This window comes from Sus scrofa, chromosome 10 (assembly GCF_054392235.1).
Source record: "Sus scrofa isolate SSC_HxYL_T2T_F1_AM1 chromosome 10, Sscrofa_HxYL_maternal_Yorkshire_Landrace_v2.0, whole genome shotgun sequence".
Classification (NCBI taxonomy): Eukaryota; Metazoa; Chordata; class Mammalia; order Artiodactyla; family Suidae; genus Sus; species Sus scrofa.
In genome coordinates, this window is record NC_139392.1 from 16090022 (window position 1) to 16111420 (window position 21399).

Sequence of the window (21399 nt, forward strand, 5' to 3'; positions counted from 1 at the left end):
CAACTTCCTTGGGGAAATTATAACCATAGAAACAAAGACATCTCTAAATGAATGTATCAAAATAGCCAAGAAAGGACAAAATTGCAAAAATTAGTTGATCAGTCTTCTAATGACACTGAAAAGAAATGTTCAAAATGAGATGTTAGGGATACAAATCCAACTCTAAACAAAGCCAAGAAGCACCTAGAGAAGCTAAGATTAAAGGAAGAAAAAAAAAAAAGAGTACGAGTTGGATAAGAGTTGAAATGTTATTAGGGATGTAATCGTAGCCACACAGGTTATATGGCAAACTGTGAAGATACAAGTGAAGCCCCAAATAACTTCCAGTTCTAGAAAACATCAGGCACCTGGAAAAGCCACATCAAGGTCCAGCCAGGAAGGGACGGCACCGCCTCCTGGGATGCTTAGTGATCTAGTCGGGTCTGGCCATTCCTTTCCACACACCTAGAACTTCTCACTAAAGACACACACATCCTGGAGTTATTAAAAAATACTTGGTCTTTGTCCTGGTTCCTGGAATAGAACTCCTAAAACTCCTGGCATCTCCTGAGCACTAAGAGTGTCTTTGGTAGCTAGTGAGATGACCAGGCTTCCAGACGGGGGCTAGGAGCCAGAAAGGCCAAACCACTGATCAGAGGGTAGGTATTTTCAGTCCCACCCCTTTGCCACCTCTAGAGAGACTGTTCTCACTCACCAATAGCCAAGGACTTAATCAATCATGCCTACACAATGAGCTCTCCATAAAAACACCCCAACAAGCTGAGGTGCTGGTTGGGCGGCAAGTCTGGAGAGGGTATGGAACTCTCCATCTCTTCCGTCTGGCTGCTCCTGAGTTGCATCCTTTATGATAAACCAGTAATGGTGAGTAAAGTACCTTCCTGAGCTCTGGGAATCACTCTAACAAATGATCGAGCCTGAAGGGGAGGCATGGGAACCCCTGAATTGGTAGCTAGGTGGGCCTAAGTGTGGGTAATCTCAGTACACCACTGGCAGTGCCAACTAAAAATTGTCATTTGCCATCTGGCTCTACAAGAATGAAGCCACTAGTCACTGCAGTGGCTGAGCTTCAACACCCCTGAAAGGAGTTCAGGGCAGAGATCAAGAGTGAGGCACTCTGTGGTCTGGGACAAACTAGCAGAACCAGCCTTCAGATAGTTAGATATTTTCAAGGCTTCATGAGCCCAATTTCCTGCATCTTCTCCTATCTAGAAAACCACTACAATCACGAATGGAGATATCTGCTCCTCATGACTAGCAGCACTCTTGGGTCAACATCTGTGCCTGAATGCTCGTAACCCCATTCACCCGAATCACGTTATACCGACCCTCCCCCAGCCTCTTCGGAGCAGAGCTATCCAAGAGGCCTTCTCCCAGGGCTACGGTCCTCATCTGGCCCCAAATAAAACTTAACTCACTATTTTCGCTGTGAATTTTTTTCTTTTTTTTTTAGCTGACAGCAGCTGTTGTCTAAAGTGGGGGCAATCTTGCGGCACTGAGCCCTCAACCTATGGTGTCTGTACTAATTCTAGATAACTGGCGTGTGAATTCAGCTGAATTGCTGGACATCCAGCTGGTATCCAAAACAAAGAGAACTGGTGGTTGATGTGAAAAGAAAACCACTCACGACACCAACTCCAATGACAGCGGGCACAATAAGCCAGGGGTACCCAGTTTTGGATTTCACAAACCCATAAACTTCAAAACCAACTGGCTCAATCAAAATAGAATAGGTACACAAAATGTTGGCCTACTTTCCAGGGAGGACCCCTTCAGGAGGGGGTACCACCATCACTTACTAAAATGAAGACTTCTGGAACTGAAAAACCTCAAAATAAAGACAATGTAATATACTATAAACATTATAACTAGCATTCTATATAATTCTCTATGTTGTCCACTTTTTTTTTTTTCATTTCTCCCTGGTCCAGGGAAATACTTATAAGGCTGCTTTGTATGTATGACTATGTAACTGGTCTGAGTCACAACGCAACTGCCTATACAAGCACTAGAGCAATGATAGGTTCAGCTTAGAGGTTCTCTTTTTATTTGTTCGTTTTTACTTTTTGGCCACATCTGTGGCACGTGGAAGTTCCTGGGCCAGGGAATGAACCCAGGCCACAGCAGTGACAATGCCAAATTTTTAACCACTAGGCCACCATGGGCCTCTAGCTTAGAGAGGTTCTTCTGATAAGAATTTTCAGCTTTATCTAGGCGGATTTTTAGATGAGAAAACCAAATGAGTGAATTTCTAAAATGCTAAAATTTCAAAAATTCACATATGTGCAGTTTTTCAGGGAAAAGTAACATGGAAGGAAGGCAAGATTTAAGAATCACAGCTACTGAAGAGTCAAAAAGAAAAAAAAAAATCTAATGACAATCTAAATGAGCACAGCAAAAAAGACAGAAATTTTATTACCTTTATACTATTGTTCTGTCCGCATTATAACCACCCACAAAATGAATACCTAGTCAAAGCCTTCAACATTCTGAGTCCGTAAAGGAACAACCCAAAAGATTACATGACTATATTACTAAACCGTAGTTTTGCGAAGATCAGGCACTAAATTAGCCACAAATAAAAATTTCATTTTATGACCAAATGCAATTGGTATATGTAATCGGTTGCATTTCATCTTCCTGATGTTAATTTTTTAAATGAAATTTGGCATTAGCAGGCTAGAGATGGCTGGCCTTAAAAAAAAGTATAGGAGTTCCCATCGTAGCATGGTGGAGACAAATCCGACTAGCAACCATAAGGTTGCGGGTTTGATCCCCGGCCTCACTCAGTGGGTTAAGGATTCAGCATTGCCGTGAGCTGTGGTATACAGGTCGCAGATTCAGCACAGATCTGAAGTTGCTGTGGCTATGGTGTAGGCCGGCAGCTACAGCTCCAATTCGAACCCTAGCCTGGGAACCTCCATATGCCACAGGTACGGCCCTAAAAGGGCCAAAAAAAAAAGTGTAAGAGCCATGACACTACAATCCAATTTTGTGGCTTTGTCAAAATTAATTTCCATATCTAAGTCAATTTTCCTGAACAGGTATATACGTTGGAAGAGAATGCTTGCCCAATTCTATTTTTACAGGTACCTATGAATGAAATGTTTCTTGGTATTTAACAACTAAACTAAGGATCCTTTGGCTATTCTTGTATGTGCTATTTATTGAGGTTGCAATAAAGCCAAGTTTTTGAAAACAGCAACTTCCTTTCAAAATAATCACTGTCAAAGAAAGCATGAATATGCAACGCCTAGGCACATAGCAAAGCACTGTTTAAATACTCGTTCAGTACATAATTTAACAAAATTCTACTCAAGACCTGAATCAAATACCATTCCTTCTATTAAGTCTTTCTGGAGTCCCCAAGCTCCTTCCCCCTTGAGTTCCCGCAGTGTTCATTAATTTTTCCACAAGGAGGGCTCTCTGAGGAGGCAGTATCTGAGCCATAGGGAGGAGCTGGGATTTTTACTCCAAGGGCACTGGGAAGCCACCTGAGGGCTCTTAAGCAGAACATGGCTTACACAAGATGACTCTGGCTACTATTAGAGAAGGAATTCAGGGAGACAGGCAAGGAAATCAAGAAAGCAAGCTTGGAAGACCAGTGAGACATGCACGGCGAGATTTGGCCCAAACTAGAAATAAAGGAGAAGGAAGCATTATAGGACAGAGACATCAAACAGAGGACACAGGATTTGCTAGTACAGGTAAGATGAAAGAGAAATATTATGGATACCACCCAGCATTTTACTGATTCTCCCAAAGTAGTATGTGACATGCTATAAAGATCGTCACTGTTGTAAGTCATGGTCCCGATGAATTTACTTTCACACACAAATGAACATATCTTCAGCATCTCTGAAAAAGGAGAAGGCCACGGATCTTCAAGTGACAGAGCCTACTCTGCGCGAAGTTATCAAGACCTGTACAGTAACCTCTACTCTGCTACCAACCACTTCGAGAGTTTACCCCTAAGAGAATCAGCACCTTGTCTGTTATGATACCAAGTCATTCTGTGAATCAAGATGTCAGCTATTAGAAGATAAAATATTAAGAAAGAAATTACACAAAAAATTAGGAATTTTAAAGACAGTATTTCCATCTTATTCTCTGATGCCAACTTTTTTTTTTTTTTGCTCAAGGCTGCAATTTTATAACATTTCAGGTATTAAAAAAGGCTTAGAGTAAACACAATGTTAGATTTCAATTCCACAAATCTTTTTCAAAGCTACATTCCACGGCTCCTTAAGAGTTACAGAAAGACCATGCATTTAAATCAGGAACAATAAACATGTATTTTTTTTTCCCAATAGGAAAGTAAACAATACATAGCATGTTCTATACTGTGTTAAGCACTAAAGAAGTTACGAATAGAAGGCTTTTTCTCTAAGTTCACCACCCTGGGCTCTAGTCATCCTGAAAACGCAGGGGTCACTCCCTTCCCCCCCTGCCAGGTATTCTGTCACCATGGCCTATCAATTCTACTTCCTAAAAAACTTCTGAATTCATTTGTCCCCTTCGCTCACAATGCTCAAGAGCTTTAATGTGGGCCCTCCCTAATTTCTCATCTGGATTATGTCTAACGTATTTCTGACCACAATTTGACTCCCTCCCTCCCAATGCTTCCAGAGGGAAATTTTTCTAAATCAAATCTCATCCCATGACTGTTGTGCTTAAGATACTCCAAAGACTCGTTTCAGGATAAACGCTGGCTTGGAAGCATGGCACGAGGGACCCACTATGAGCTGGCCTCTTTCTCAACATGTGCACTTTCTTTCAAACACTTACAACTTGTTTGTTACGTGTACAAGACCCCATTCTACTCTGCCGCTGCTAAGGGGGGGCTGTGAATATGCACCACAGCACTAACACTTAGGCCAGACTTGGCCATACACCCACGCCTTGGCACATGCCTTGTACTTTCCTCCTCCCAAATACCCCTGCCTGATACTGTCCTTAAAATTTAGACAGAAGTGTCACATCCTCTGGAAAGCCTTTCCTCTCCCACTCAAAATAGGGACTCTATATGGGGAAAGAATCTGAAAAAGAACGGATGTGTGAATATGTATAACTGAATCACTTGGTTGTACAGCAGAAATTATCACAACATTGTAAGTTCAACTATACGTCAATAACTTTTTTAAAAATAGGGACTCACGCTCTGTGTTCTCACCATAGATGATGCATATTAATCTTTCGAACATCATATAAAACCCTTGAAGAGCTGGCACTGTATCATTTCATTTCTCCTAATTAAGATGCGCTCAACTTGAGAACTATGTCTAGATACTCATGTTGCAACAGAAGAAAGGGTGGGGGAAAAAATGTAATTGTAATGTATACATGTAAGGATAACCTGACCCCCTTGCTGTACAGTGGGAAAAAAAAAAAAAAAAAAAAAGATGCGCTCAAGGAGTGACTTGGAAAGTAGTGTGCAATATTAACTGCAAAAAGTAAAATCTACAAGCTTTGAATAAGAGCCCCAAAACATGCCAGTGAAAGTCCCCTTTTCTGACTTCCAGCGCCCAGATGGATCATCTCGGAGGTCTTCTCCTTTCCATCTATAAAACATACCATTAGCACTAAAAAACTCAGTTTTAAGCTATAAACTACTCTGATCACCCCATACTCTTCTGCTCCCAGCATTTAGGCTGGATACTTAAGTCAGCTAGGTTTGTGACCAAATGAATTCATTCCAACCGTACTTGCAATTACACAATTTAAATATTATATAAATGGGGAGTTCCCATCATGGCTCCATGGCAACAAACCAGACTAGTATCCATGAGAACAAGGGTTTGATCCCTGGCCTCGCTCACTGGGTTAAAGGATCTGGCACTGCCAAGAGCTGTGGTGTAGGTCACAAATGCAGCTCAGACCCTCCATTGCTGTGGCTGTGGTGTAGGCTGGTGGCTACAGCTCCAACTCAACCCCTAGCCTGGGAACTTCCATATGCCCCAAGTGCAGCCCTACAAAAAAAAAGGAGACCAAAAAAATTATATAAATGGATACAATGTGACTATACAGAAATTCTATGAAAATTAAGTTTCTATCAAGATGAGTCACTAAGAAATTGTGAGATACACATAAAAGATGGGGAAACCACACATGCCTAGCAGAATGCTACATTTGGAATTCCCTGTGTATTTCTTAAGTTCTCTCTACTTTAAGAAACCAAAGCTGAAACTTTAAGATCAAACAGAGGCATGCTTTAGGAAAAGAAAAATAACAAAATAACACAAAAAAGGTCACAGAATTAATACATAAGTTATAAAGTAGACTAAAATGTTCAAAGGTATGTGTCATTTTTAAGGATACCAAACTCTTAACTAGGTCAGTCAATGAACCAAAATCCCCAGTATAGACCATATTACATTACAAGGGCTTCTACTACAGGGTACATTTATAAAATACTAACTAGCTTTTCTCCTTTCATATTCCATTCATAAACAGAAAACTTGCTAGGAATGGGGGGTACTGCTTGCTAATAACAATTAGGTGCTGCTGTCATAGCTCACTGATGGAGGGATACAGCAAAAACACTGTGAATGTCACTGAGAAACAGCAGATCCAAATAATGGCAGTGGACACACTTGTTTTCTGCAAGGCAAGAAAATCATTTGGGAGGCAGCAGCTCCAAATACATTGAAAAGCAAAACTCCCCTTGAAGACCATACAGCTATATGCCATTCATCTTTCTGAGAAACATTAAAAGGTTTAAAAAAAAAAGCAAAAATATCAATGTCACCACTAAACTCTGCATCCCACATCTATATGCGCATGCAAAGTACAAATGTAATCTAACAGCCACAGAACCACAGAAAATGAGCCATATATCTAAAGCAAGATAGCTTGTTTTAGAAAACATGTCAGTGAAATCTGTTGGATTATCCTGCAGGATTAAAAAAAAAAAAAAAAAAAAAAATCTCTTAAAAAAATGCTGAGTTCTCCTGTGGCGCAGTAGGGATCCAGCGTTGTCACTGCACTGGCTTGGGTCACGGTCACTGCTGCAGCGCAGGTTCAATCCCTGGCCCAGGAATTTCTACATGGCACAGGCACAACCTCCCAAAATTTTTAAATTTAAAAAAAAAAAAAAAAAAAAAAAAAAGGAGAAATCACTAGGTTAACTAATATGCAGAAAAAGCACCTGAAAGGAGGGGTTTATTAGATGCAGTTATGTATGCTTAGGCCTGAGAGTAATCTTTTAAAAAAATATTTATGGTACCATTTGACTTTAATTATCAATACATCTTAAAAGCATAGAATGCGCAAAATTCTATAAATGTGACTTGGCCAACAAAAAGAGCCTGCCTCTGCCAACAATATAGCTGGAGAGAGAGGAGTAATAAAGAAAATGAAAATTCAACAATTTAGATATTCTCAAAACCATAGGAAAATAGAAGAAAACCTGGATGGAATTTATAAGGGTCTGTGAAGAGAAAAGAAAATGAAATCACATTGAGCAGGAAGTAAAAACAGGATTAAGAAACTTGCGAGGGCCCTGGTGGCCTACAGCAATTAAGGATCTCGCAGTGTCACTGCTGTGGCATGGGTCTGATCCTGGCCCAGGATCTTGTGTGTGTCATGGGCAAGGTCAAAAAAAAAAAGAAGCTGAGAAGACAGAAAATCTTGGAAGGAAACCTGCCTCCTTGTGCAACTGTCTGGGCATGTCCTAAAGGAGCCTTGGCCTGCTGCTGAGAAGCCCGAATAAATTCAACGCTGCCCTCCTCCCCCGCCCCAGCTTTCTGATGATACAGAAGGCTAGTTAACAAAAATAAAGCAAATGATTTATTTATTTTAAACAGTTTAAAACCAACTGTTTCAGGAAACTGCATTCTCCAATTATCCACAGATAAACATTTTCAGAGTCTAGGTTTCAAAGTATTGCTTAATTGCAAGCATAAAAATCACAACAAAATCTATGAGGGAAAGTGTATCAATGGATTACAATCTATACTATCCAGGGAAGATTAACATATCCCCAGTTATAGTCATAAAGAATCCAAATCTCAGAGTTCCCGTCGTTGTGCAGCGGAAACAAATCCAACTAGGAACCATGAGGTTGTGGGTTCGACCCCTGGCCTCGCTCAGGGTTAAGGATCCGGCATCGCCATGAGCTGTGGTGTAGCTCGAACTATAGGCCAGTGGCCATAGCTCCGAATGGACCCCTAGCCTGGGAACCTCCACATGCTACAGGTGTGGCCCTAAAAAGCAAAAAAAAAAAAAGAAAGAATCCAAATCTCTTCACATTAATAAAGGCCTAAAATCTAGAGACAATTAAGTGACATAGGAAGTGAATTACTGAGCCAGTGTTGTGATAATGATAATAATACTAATAATAAACACTAATGGGGAGATAATACTTAAGAGTCACACACTGTCCTACGTGCTTTGCCTTTAGTAATTCATTCATTTTTTTCAACAACTTTATTTGGCAAGTGCTTGCTCATATTCCTGTTTTACAGATAGGAAACTGAGACAGAGAAGTGAATTAATTTAATCAAGGCCATACTGTGAGAAGTGAAATGGGATTCAAAGCAGCAAGTCTGCTTCAGAATCTGGACATAGGAGCACTCCACGTGAATAAGAGATTTAGAGTCTGCCTAACTGTCAATTATATTAGTTCAACAAAATTAACTCCTCAGATACTTCTGCACTGTACTTCATGTTATACTAATTTGAAGCTAAGGGAAGGGTTTGTATATTTGTCGAAATTGATGTTCTTATAGGAAAAAATGAGAATTCTGAGGATTTCACTAGGGAAAATTATACTTTACACTATTACAAAAACATATGTAGACTATCACAGATTTATTTTAAAGATAGCAGTAAAAATCATATGCACAGGAGTTCCTGTTGTGGCTGAATGGTAATGAACCCGACTCGTATCCATGATGACTCTGGTTTGCTCCCTGGCGTCGCTCAGTGGGTTAAGGATCTGGTATTTCCGTGAGCTGTGGTGTAGGTTGCAGATGCAGCTCAGATCTGGCATTGCTGTGGCTGTGGTGTAGGCCTGCGGCTATAGCTCCAATTCGACCCCTACCCTAGGAACTTCCATACGCCACAGGTACAGCCCTTTAAAAAAAAAAAAAAAAAGGCCAAAAACCATATGCATAAAATTAATACTTCAGGAAAAGTTTCCTTCAAATTGAATATCAACCTTCTTCAAAGAATTACATGAAGGCAAAATCTGTGGAAAGCAATTTATGCCTCAAACTAGATATGCACACACATGCATGCACACAAATGAAGAATATATAAATACAACATGATTTTTAGAATAAGTCATATGGTAGAACACCACCCACCATTCCATTATTTTTAACCACTCTGACTGTGTTACTATAGGATGGAAGAGTTTAGCATTACAGGGCGTATCTAAACTTTAAAATATACTAGCCAATATGAGGACTACAACTCCCATTTTTCAAAAGAATAGCTAAAATGAAATAATATAAGAAACTAGTTATTTTCATCCAAGTTAGCAAGGAAAAGAATTCACTAGAAAATTAAGATAAAATTTCAACCTAAAACAATAGAAAAAAAAGATCCTTTCAAATAAACAAAAACAAAGAAGTGGGCTGAACATGAATATAGACTGAATGAAGGGGTGACACTATATGGTGTTTACAGATGTCCCCTTACCTAGATTCGGGGGTGAGGGGAAGAATCATGTATTACTAACATATTCACACTAACTGGTGTCTGGCTCATGAAACTGCTGAATCAAAGACCTGGTACAGGATGAAGTGATAATTTAAAAAACAACAGTAATAAGTACAGTATAATCTAGAAAGCTCTATTTTATGGCTGACTTCTGGACCTTAAGGTTGTCGGAAATCTTACCTTTAGGTCAGCAGCTGTCTCTGACTTTCCTAAACTATCTAATTTCAGGAAAGTGTATCTAACACTTGAGTTATACTCTGAATTCCAAAATCATCATAGAAAATGCGGAAGGTCAGCAGAGCCAACAAGACCAGCCACGGTATTTTCTAAAATACCGTAAACATGCCAGCAATTTAAATTACATGTAAGTGCATAAGAGTTAATTATTCTTTTAACCAGTCAGGAAAATAAGACGAAACTTTTATGAAAAGGGTTTTTTCAGAGTTCCCGTCGTGGCTCAGAGGTTAACCAATCCAACTAGGAACCATGAGGATCCAGGTTCGATCCCTGGCCTTGCTCAATGGGTTAAGAATCCGGATACAGCATTGCCGTGAGCTGTGGTGTAGATCGCAGATGCGGCCCAGATCCTGCTTTGGTGTGGCTGTGGTGCAGGCTGGCAGCTGAAGCTCCGATTAGACCCCTAGCCTGGGAACCTCCACATGCCTCAGGTGTGGCCCTAGAAAAGACAAAAAAAAAAAAAAAAAAAAAAAAAAAAGGTTTTTTTCTTGCAACTTTTATGAAAACTTGTTATAAGTTCAGTCCTTCACAAAAAGATGTGTAAAAAAGCATTTGTAACTTCGTAAAGTTTAATGAAATAGTTAACTACTTAGGTATTTATCACTGGCATTGTTTAACTAATAGAAACCTCTCTTATCTACTCTAAAACTCTTTTTTACCAAAATTACACTTAGAGCTGGAGTTCCTATTGTGGTTCAGCGGTAACAAACCCAACTAGTATCCATAAGGACACAGGTTCGATACCTGGGCCTTGTGGGTTAAAAGATTCGGCATTGCTGTGGCTGTGGCTGTGGCTGTAGCTCTGATTTGACCCCTAGCCTAGGACTTCCATAGGCTGCAGGTATAACCCTAAAAAGACCAAAAAAAAACAAAAAAACAAAAAAAAAAACACCTTAAAGCTAATTCCTTTCCATGCCCACCTGTGCTAGGCAGCTTCTGAGCTAGCTCCCAAAGCAGGAACTTGAACAGATATTTGTACATCAATATTCATATAGCAGCATTATTCAGCCAAAAGATGAAAACAACCCCAATGTCCATTGACAGATGAATGAATAAACAAAATGTTGAAATATAAAACATTATTCAGACTTAGAAAGGAAAATATCCTGACACTTGCTATAACATGTACGAAGCTTGAAGACATTATGCTCAGTTAACAAGCCAGACACAGGACAAATACTGTATGATTCCACTTCTACAGTGGTCAAAATAATAGAGAAAGGAAAATGGTGGTTTCCAAGGACAGTGGGAAGGATGGGAGTGATTATTTAATGGGTACAGTTTTAATTTAAGAAGATTAAATAAAAAGTTCTAGAGATGGCTGGTGGCAACAGTGACTAAACAATGTGAATGTACGTAATTTAAGGCCACTGAACTGTGCACATTAAAAATGGTTATCAGGGGGGAGGGAGTGGGAGGGATCTGGAGCTTGGGCTTATCAGACACAACCTAGAATAGATTTACAAGGAGATCCTGCTGAATAGCATTGAGAACTATGTCTAGATACTCATGTTGCAACAGAAGAAAGAGTGGGGGAAAAACTGTAATTGCAATGTATACATGTAAAGATAACCTGACCCCCTTGCTGTACAGTGGGGGAAAAAAAAAAAAAAAAATGGTTATCAACTTTGGGAGTTCCCGCTGAACTCCCGAAGAAAGGAATCTGACTAGTATTCATGAGGATGCAGGTTTGATCCCTGGCCTCACGCAGTGGGTTGAGGATCCAGGGTTGCCATGAGCTGTGGTGTAGGTTGAAGACTTGGCTTGGATCTTGCATTGCTGTGGCTGTGGTGTAGGAGCCTCCATATGCCTCAGGTGCGGCCCTAAAAAGCAAATAAATAAAAAACATATAAACTTTGGGAGTTCCCGGCGTGGCGCAGTGGTTAACGAATCCAACTAGGAACCATGAGGCTGCGGGTTCGATCCCTGCCCTTGCTCAGTGGGTTAAGGATCTGGCATTGCTGTGAGCTTGGTGTAGGTTGCAGACATAGCTAGGATCTGGCGTTGCTGTGGCTGTGGCGTAGGCCGGTGGCTATAGCTCATATATATATAGGTGGCTATAGCTCCGATTCGACCCCTAGCCTAGGAACCTCCATATGCCGCAGGAGCAGCCCTAGAAAAGGCAAAAAGACAAAAATAAATAAATAAACTTTGCATTATATATATATTATAAACTTTATATATATAGAAACTTTGTGTGTGTATATACATATTCTACACAACCTAAAAATATATGTATACAGCTTTAAATATTAACAAAATGTATTGTTGTCCATCAAGGAATAAAACTATATTAGTCCCATGATTAAACTCCCTATCTTTTTTCTTCTTTTTAGGGCCACACCTGCCACATATGGAAGCTCCCAGACTAGGGGTCGAATAGGAGCTGCAGCTGCCCACCTGCGCCATAGCTTGCAGCAAGTCAAATCCTTAGCACACTGATTAAGGCCAGGGATCCAACCTGCAGTATCATGGATACTAGTCAGGTTCTTAACCCACTGAGCCACAACAAACAGGAACTTCTCCCGAAGGTTGTATCTTAATAGTGGTTTCAAAAAAAAAAATTTTTTTTTTTTTTTAAAGAAAACATAGACAACGAAACTGTCTAGAATTCACCTAATGTGTTATAATGAATAAAGTTTTGTTATGCTCTGTTATTTGAGATGCTTTGCTACTCTGACCTCTTTCTATAAGATATCTCTTTGGACTGTACTGACAACCATTAGTTCCTAGATATAAACTTTGGTTTATAATTCTCCCAGTTGTACATTTTCTGGCTCCTAAATAATTTGCATCTCCTTTCCTCCCAAACAAAAAGGATGCTTCCTAAAGACCCCCACCACCTGTTATTCATGCTCTTATGTAATCTCTTTCCCCTGCGTAGGCTACAACAACCTTCTTCTGTGGCAAAAATTATGGAATGGTAGGTCCAAGGTTTATTTCCAAAAAGACTGTGGCTTTTACCTAGTGGAAAGGCCCGTGTGACAAGGCCAACTGGCAAAAACCGAGGGCCTTCTGTCCAACCACTAGCAAGCAACTGAATTCAACCAATAACTATGCAAATGAGCTTAGAAAATCACACACACACCCACCCCCACAAGATGACTTCAGTTAGCTGCAGCCCTGGCCAGCACCTTGACAGCAACTGTTGGGAAACCCTGAGTCAGAGGACCCAGCTAAACCATACTTGCATTTCTAATCCACAGAAACTGTGGGATAATAAGCGTGTGTTGTTTTAAGCCACCAAGTTTTGCTCTAATTTTATTGTGTAGCCACAAATAACCATGAAACCACACACACACACCCTCTTGCCAGCCCCCCAAGATCTTAAACTTCTTTTCATTCCCCATATGTTGGTTCTAAGTGTACAACATAATGATTCGATATTTATAGTATTACAAAATGATTGCCCCAGTAAGTCCATCACCATAATTACAAACTTTTTTTCTTGCGGTAAGAACCTTTAGGATCTCTCTCAGCAACCCTTATATATACAATACAGTGTTTTATGTAAAGCCAAGATAATCTCAGATTGCACAGGCCGCACAACTTGCGGCACACAAGGCTCACATCCTGTATCTAGCCACTCATCTTTTTTAATTGAACTTTGAAGTTTTCAAAGATCAATTCCCAGTGCAGGAGCAAACCTAAACCCTCACTGATATTAGGACAGCTCACAAAGTTAAGTACATTTAGAAATGGTCAGTGACAGAAGGAAAAACATGGGGAAACACTTCACTTGGCAACACATCCCTTCCTTATCCTAGGAAGACTTTAACAGGAATCAGACCAACTGATTAAAGATTATTCCACCCTAGACACAACTTAGAATAGATTTACAAGGAGATCCTGCTGAATAGCATTGAGAACTTTGTCTAGATACTCATGTTGCAACAGAACAAAGGGTGGGGGAAAAAATGTAATTGTAATGTATACATGTAAGGATAACTTGATCCCCTTGCTGTACAGTGGGAAAATAAAAAAAATAAAATAAAAAAAAAGATTATTCCACCCACTTCCTAAGGGTTTCTGCTTCATATTATTTTCATCAGGTTGTAAAAACTATAAAAGGTTCAATTCGTCAAGAAGATACAACAATCATAAATGTGCAGGTACCTAATTACCGAGTTTCAACACACATAAAGCAAAAACTGAGAATTATTACTTTGCAATATATCAGTGTATTAAATCGGCACCTTAAATTTCTACAATCTTGTATGTCAAGTTTATCTCAATAAAAATGGGGGGGAGAGGGAATGACAAAGAGAGAACATTTCCACAACATTAGTTGCTAATTTTAACACCACCTCTCAAACAACTGATAAAACCAGACCAAAACTTATAAAGTATGTTAAAAAATAGTGAACACACAAAAGACCTGAAAACTATTAACGACTATGACTTAACTGATATTTAAAAAGCATTACACCCAACTGCAAATATATATTCTTTTTAAGTTCACATAGTATGATCACTAAGACAGATGATATACTAGCCCATGAAAAAATTCTCAATAAATTTTAAATAGCTGAAGGCACACAGAGTATGTCTTCTGACCACATGGAATTAAATTTGAAGTTAACCATACTATACCTAAAAAGGGAAAAAAAAAAAATTGAAATTTTAAAAAACACTTCTAAGTGATTCATGGATCAAAGAAGAAAACACAGGGAAATTAGAAAATATTTCAAATAAAATCACTATAAAAATATGACAAATAAAAATGAGATGCAGCTAAAGCAGTGTTTAGTGGTTAATTTATAGCTGTAAAGGCTTCTATTTAAGAAAGGCCTAAAGCCACATATCTAAGCTTCCCTCTCTTAAGAAGTTAGAAAAGAGCAAGGATAACACCAAGGAAATAGGAAAAAAGAAATAATAAAGAAATCAGTGAAATAGAAAACAGTGAGAAAAATTAAAATTCCTAGTTAAACTGATCAAGAAAAGGAGAGAACATGAATTATCTCATATCAGGAATGAAAGAGGCCTTCTTACTACAGATTCTACAAATATTACAATAATACTAAAGGAACAAGATAAACACTATGCCACCAATTCAACAAATGAGATGAAATTGTGAACATTTTTTGAAAAATAAATTGACATGAGATAAAATCTAAATAACTGTCTACTAAAAACATATAGAGCTTCCCACAAACAAAACTCCAGAAACATAGCTGCTCTAGTGAATTGTATCAACTATGTAAGGAAAACACAGCATTAATTTTAACACAAACGTTCAGAAAATGGAAGAGAAAACATTTCCAGTTTGTTTGATGAGGCCAGTATGGCTCTAATACTAACACATGATACAACAATGTATTAGTATTATATACTAATAATATCTAATCCATGATACTAAATATCACGGCCAGGTTGGGTTTATCCTAGGAGTGCAAGGCTGGTTTGACATTTGAGCACCAAAGTAATTCACGTATTAACAGAATAAAGGAGAAACACTGTGCATTTCAAAAGATGCAGAAAAAGTACTGGATAAAACACATTATCTGTCAAAACAAGCTCTCTCAGCAAACTAGGACTAGAGAGAATTTTCTTATTGTGATAAAGAGCAACGACAGAAATAGCAACAACTAACACTGTACTTAACTGTGAAATAATGAACTCTTTCCCCCTAAGATCAGGTAAAAGGCAAGGATGCCCCTTCTTCACCACAGTAGCACTCCTAGCCTTTGCACCAAGGGAATCAATCAGTCAATGACAGAAAGATCAGGAAAAGTATGGCTTCTAGGTTCACGTGACAAATATTTATATAGAAAGCCCTCAAGGAGTTCCCGTCGTGGCGCAGTGGTTAACGAATCCGACTAGGAACCATGAGGTTGCGGGTTCGGTCCCTGCCCTTGCTCAGTGGGTTAACGATCCGGCGTTGCCGTGAGCTGTGGTGTAGGTTGCAGACGCGGCTCGGATCCCGAGTTGCTGTGGCTCTGGCGTAGGCCGGTGGCTACAGCTCCGATTCAACCCCTAGCCTGGGAACCTCCATATGCCGCGGGAGCGGCCCAAGAAATAGCAACAATAACAACAACAACAACAACAAAGACAAAAGACAAAAAAAAAAAAAAAAAAGAAAGCCCTCAAGAATCCAAAAACTGCTACTATAACTAATAAATGAATTAAGCAAGGTTGCAGGACTCAAGTTTAATAAAAATCAATTCTTGTATTTTCTATACCATGGAAGTGACCAATGGGAAATAAAAATTTTTTAATTCCATTTAAAACAGCACCCCCCCAAAGAAGATAAATAAAAATAAAATAAAACAGCACCCAAAAAGTCAAATACTTAGGAATAAATTTAATATCAGATGCATAACATCTTTATGCTGGAAATTATAAAACATTGCTAAGAGAAATTAAAGACAACCTAAAAAAAAGATACATATACCATGTTCATATATTGGAAGACTCAACATTGTTATGATGTAAAGTCTCCCTCAAATTTTTTTAATTAATCTATAGATTAAATGCAATTTCAATGAAATTAATCTATAGATTAAGTGCAATTTCAATGAAAATCCCACGAAGCATTTTTGAAGAAACTGACAAACTAAGTCTAAAATTCACATGGAAATGCAAAGAACACAAGAGTATCTAAAACAACTTTGAAAAAGAAGAATAATGCTAGAAATCTAACACCATCTGGCTTCAAGACATTATAAAGCTACAGCAAGTAAGAAAGTATGGTACTGGCTTCAAGACAAATCTATCAATGAAATAAATATAGTCCAGAAATATGGACTGACTTTTTTTACAAAGATACAAAAGCATATTAATAGAGAAAAGATAAGTCTTTTCAAAAAGTATTGGAGCAACTGAATATATACAGAAAAACATAAATCTCAACCCATACCTCACACCATACAAAAGAATTAATTCAAGGTTATCATAGACTTAAACATAAAAGCTAGACTCAAAACTTTTAGGAGGAGAGTATCTTCACGAGTTAAAGGTAGGCAAAGGTTTCAGCAATAATCACAGAAGAAAAAAAGCAGGCAAGTCAAAAGTTCTCTCTCATTGAAAAACACCTTTAAGAAGATGCACAGTATGGTAAATGAATATGGTATATCTCAATAAAGCTGCTATAGAAAAGCAAAGGAGGGAGGGAAGGAGGGAATTTCCACGTAGCAAGGTACAAATGAGAAAAAAAAAAGCAAAACATAAATCTGACATGTATTCAGGATGCATTTTTAAAACTCAACTAAGCAATTTAAAGACAATCAAGAGTTCCCTAGTGGCTCAACAGGTTAGGGATCCAGTATTGTCACGACTGTGGCTCTGGCTGCTGCTGTGGTGTGGGTTCAATTCCTGGCCTAGGAACTTCCTCATGCCACGAGTGTGGCAATAAGTAAATAAATAATAATAAAATATTGGGCAAATAATTTGAACAAATATCAGAAAACATGATATATAGTCAGAAAATCCATGTAAACGTGCTAAACACCATTAACCATAAGAGAAATACAAATTAAAATCACAGTAACTCCCACGTATTGCTGGTGGAAATAAACAATTCAGAAAGATGACTTAGCACTTTTAAAAGATAGAAATAAACACCCATTTACCCTCTGATCCTTCAAGTCCCATGCTAGGTATTAACAAAAACTAGAAACTGCCCATGTATCCACCAAGAGAATGGACAAATACATTGCTGCATATTCATATAAAACTTGTAGATACACCTAACAACATAGATTAAGAAAAAACATTATATACTATGAGGAAAACCTTACATCCAGAGTGCATATCTTTAAAATTCCTAATACATGAAGTTCTGGACCAGGAAACTACTCTACAGTGGAAATAAATCAGAAGGTGGTTGGCTGGGGTGAGGGTAGCAGTGTCAGAGAATAACACCAGAAGGGGCTTCAGGGAACTTTGCCATCACCCCGGAATGTTCTGTACCTTGAAAAGATTTGGGTTACATAAGTGTCAGCATCTGTCAAAACTCACCCAATAGTCTGTGCATTTCACTGTACATATTTTACTACAAAAGGAAAAAATTGTATTACTGAACCCCTAATGACATAGATACTGAAATACTTAGCAAATAATGCACTGCTGACTTTTTTGTTGTTTTTTTTTTTTTTTCAGGGCCGCACCCATGGCATGTGGAGGTTCCCAGGCTAGGGGTCGAATCAGAGCTGCAGATGCCAGCCTACACCACAGCCACAGCACCGCAGGATCCAAGCCGAGTCTGTGACCTACACCACAGCTCACAAAGAATTCTTAACCCACTGAGGAGGCCGGGGATCAAACCTATGTGGTCATGGATGCTAGTCTCAGATTCATTTCTGCTGCACCACGACGGAACTCCAGACTTTTTTAAAAAATTCCTCAAAGTAAGTTTTATATACATATATATGTATAGAAAGATCTGTGATAAAGCAAGTATAGTAAAATGTTAATGGCACAATCTTGATTGTGGGTATATAGGCTGTCACTGAATAATTCTTTCAACTGTTGTGTGTTTTCAAAATTTTTCACAATAAACTGTTAGGGGTTGGGGGGTAAATTAACCAAATGTTCATTCTTGTGCAGTCTTCTCTATAAAGGAGCTAATTATGCACACCCTCAATACCTATAATAAAACTTACGATGATATAATATAGTATTTTTTAATCTTCAGTAATAAAAAGAAAAGACAAAAAGACTGGCATGTTTTATTTCTCCATATTCATTCAAATAAGAACTCTAATTTTTTTTAATTGAATGAGTTGAGAAACAATGTGTGGTTGAAAATAATCCATTTGGCAAGTAGTGTAGTGACTAATCCCTCCCCACCCCCACCTCATCGCTCAAAATACACACACACAATCACCACCACCACCGCAACCACAGCTTCCATCAGAGTCCACGCTCACAGTTTCAACTAATACCTGTTAAAAAAGGTGCCAAGAGGTTATTTCCAGCCCACACTTCTCTTTGAAGTTCTAAACCCATACAGACAACTGCTTAGTATGTATGCATTTCTATCTACATATCACACACACACCTCAAAATGCAGCCTATTTTCCTCCCTCACCCTCTCTGCTCCTCCAGCCCTATTTCCAATTCCAGGGGAAGGACGTCAAAAACCCTACTGTCTGACCCCAGCTAGAAACCCAAGTGCCTTAGACTGCTCCTCTGCGACCTTCCCCAGATCAGCCACCAAGCCTGTCAGCTCCACCACCCAAGTCGCTACTAATGCCCCTCCAATCTGTTCCACTGCCACTGTTTTAATGCATTTTCCCCTGAATTACGAGCAGGACGTCCACAGGAGCATTTCCATCCACACCCTCTCCAGGTAAAAGCCACATAATCAGCTTTTCTAAACAAAGACAAGCATCTTAATGTTACCTAGAAAATATAACGTCCTCCTTTTTCTGCATAAAAGACTCCAGGTAAGAATATTTAATTGGGAGGAGCTCCTGTCGTGGCGCAGTGGAAAGGAACCTGACTAGTATCCATGAGGACGTAGGTTTGATCCCTGGACTCGCTCAGTAGATTAAGGATCCCGGGTTGCTATGAGCTGTGGCAGAGGTTGCAGACATGCCGGATCTGGCGTTGGGACCTTTTACAAAACAGATGTACATTTCTGCTGGCTTCACTAGTCTCATTTTCAGGTAAATGTGATAAGACAGTTTATTCACATTCATATCACTGTCAAGAGTTAAAACCATATGACTGTGATGCTCTTGATGGTCTGGATTTCATTCCAGAACTGCTGCTAAGCATATATACAATCACTGACATATGGACTATACTTCCCTCCCTCCCCTTCAAAACAGCCTGTAATTCAACAAGGTGTCACATTTCTTTCTGAGATCTTAATATCAGTACTAGATTCCACAGGGCCCAGAGTGGGGGTCTTTCAAAGTGCTGGAGCATGGGGATTAAGTATGGAGAATCTGGAGCTGAACCTGAGTCAATTTCAATTCCAGCTCTCTAATTTCCATGCACACATCTGTGTGACCTTAAGTGAGTTGCTACTTCTCAGGTGGCATGATAATAGTACCTACATCACAGAATTGCTGTGAGGATTAACTATGTACATGAAGCGCTTCCAGTATCTGCCACATGAAGAGCACTCAAAAAGGTTCACCATTATTACTATCAGCAGCCAACAGCCTTGTGGTAAATGAGGACAGCAAATAAACGGGATTCCAGAATTACAAATGATGGCAACCCGACCATGCAACTACAGTGCACCTGTAAGGTGTGATGTGCTGAGAGGCAAAGCTAAAGACCCATGGCATGCACAGAGTCACCCCTCAACCCATACAAGAATCCCAAGCTCCCACTGCCATTCTGGTGGCACATGGAGAGTGAGCTTGATCAACTTCTCTTTTTTTTTTTTTTTAAACTTTTTTTTTTTTTTGTCTTTTTTGCCATTTCTTGGGCCGCTCCCGCGGCATATGGGAGGTTCCCAGGCTAGGTGTCTAATCGGAGCTGTAGCCGCCAGCCTATGCCAGAGCCTCAGCAACTCGAGATCCGAGCCGCGTCTTCGACCTATACCACAGCTCACAGCAACGCCAAATCCTTAACCCACTGAGCAAGGGCAGGGATCAAACCCGCAACCTCATGGTTCCTAGTCGGATTCGTTAACCACTGAGCCACGACAGGAACTCCCGAGCTTGATCAACTTCTATCATCTGCGTGCCAACAGGGCTGTCTTCCTTTCTCCTCATCCTGGAGAGCCTACTTAATCTGGGGGGTTATTCATGGACCTGGGAATTCATAATGACCTTGAAATGTCACACATATACTGCTGCAAATGGCTGTTGCTTAGCACATCTCCCTGGGACTGGAACATAACTCTAACTTATTTCAATTTAAATTAACTGCTACTGCAACGTGACTTAATAAAGGTTATGGACTCTTCAAGCCTAAGAAGTTGCTTTCTGCTCATTTTTAATTAAAGGTCAACTTAAAATAAGATATATCATGGAGTTCCCGTCATGGGGAAGCAGAAATGAATCTGACTAGGCACCAAGAGGTTGCGGGTTCAATCCCTGGCCTCGCTCAGTGAGTTAATGATCTGGCATTGCCAGGAGCTGTGGTGTAGGTCGCAGACATGACTCAGATCCTATATTGCTGTGGCTGCGGCTATGATGTAGGCCAGCAGCTATAGCTCCAATTCAACCCCTAGCCTGAAAACCTCCATATGCTGCGGGGTGCAGCCCTAAAAAGCAAAAAAAAAAAAAAAGCATATGATATTCAGGTACAAATGATACTTAGTCAAACTAAATTAACTAAATGATGCTCCTCATGCTTAAAAATAACCACCCTAGGCAGTTCCCATCATGGCACAGCGGGAACGAATCCGACTAGGAACCATGAGGCTGCAGGTTCAATCCCTGGCCTTGCTCAGTGGGTTAAGGAACCGGCATCGCCGAGCTGTTGTGTAAGTCGCAGATGCAGCTTGGATCGTGCATTGCTGTGGCTGTGGCACAGCTCTGATTCAGACCCTAGCCTGAGAATCTCCATATGCCACAGCTGTGGCCCTAAAAA

General features: G+C 39.6%; 1 protein-coding gene and 1 long non-coding RNA gene across 19 annotated transcripts in view; both read right to left on the bottom strand.

Moving 5' to 3' along the window:
* Window positions 1-21399, bottom strand: part of ENAH (ENAH actin regulator) — a 203968-nt gene that overhangs the window by 85957 nt on the left and 96612 nt on the right. The window lies entirely within an intron of this gene.
* On the bottom strand, window positions 4147-10789 carry LOC146398821 (uncharacterized). Its single transcript, XR_014817467.1, has 3 exons — window positions 10616-10789; window positions 9041-10140; window positions 4147-8170 (listed from the first exon to the last, which is right to left on the bottom strand). It is a non-coding gene; the product is annotated as an uncharacterized LOC146398821 (long non-coding RNA).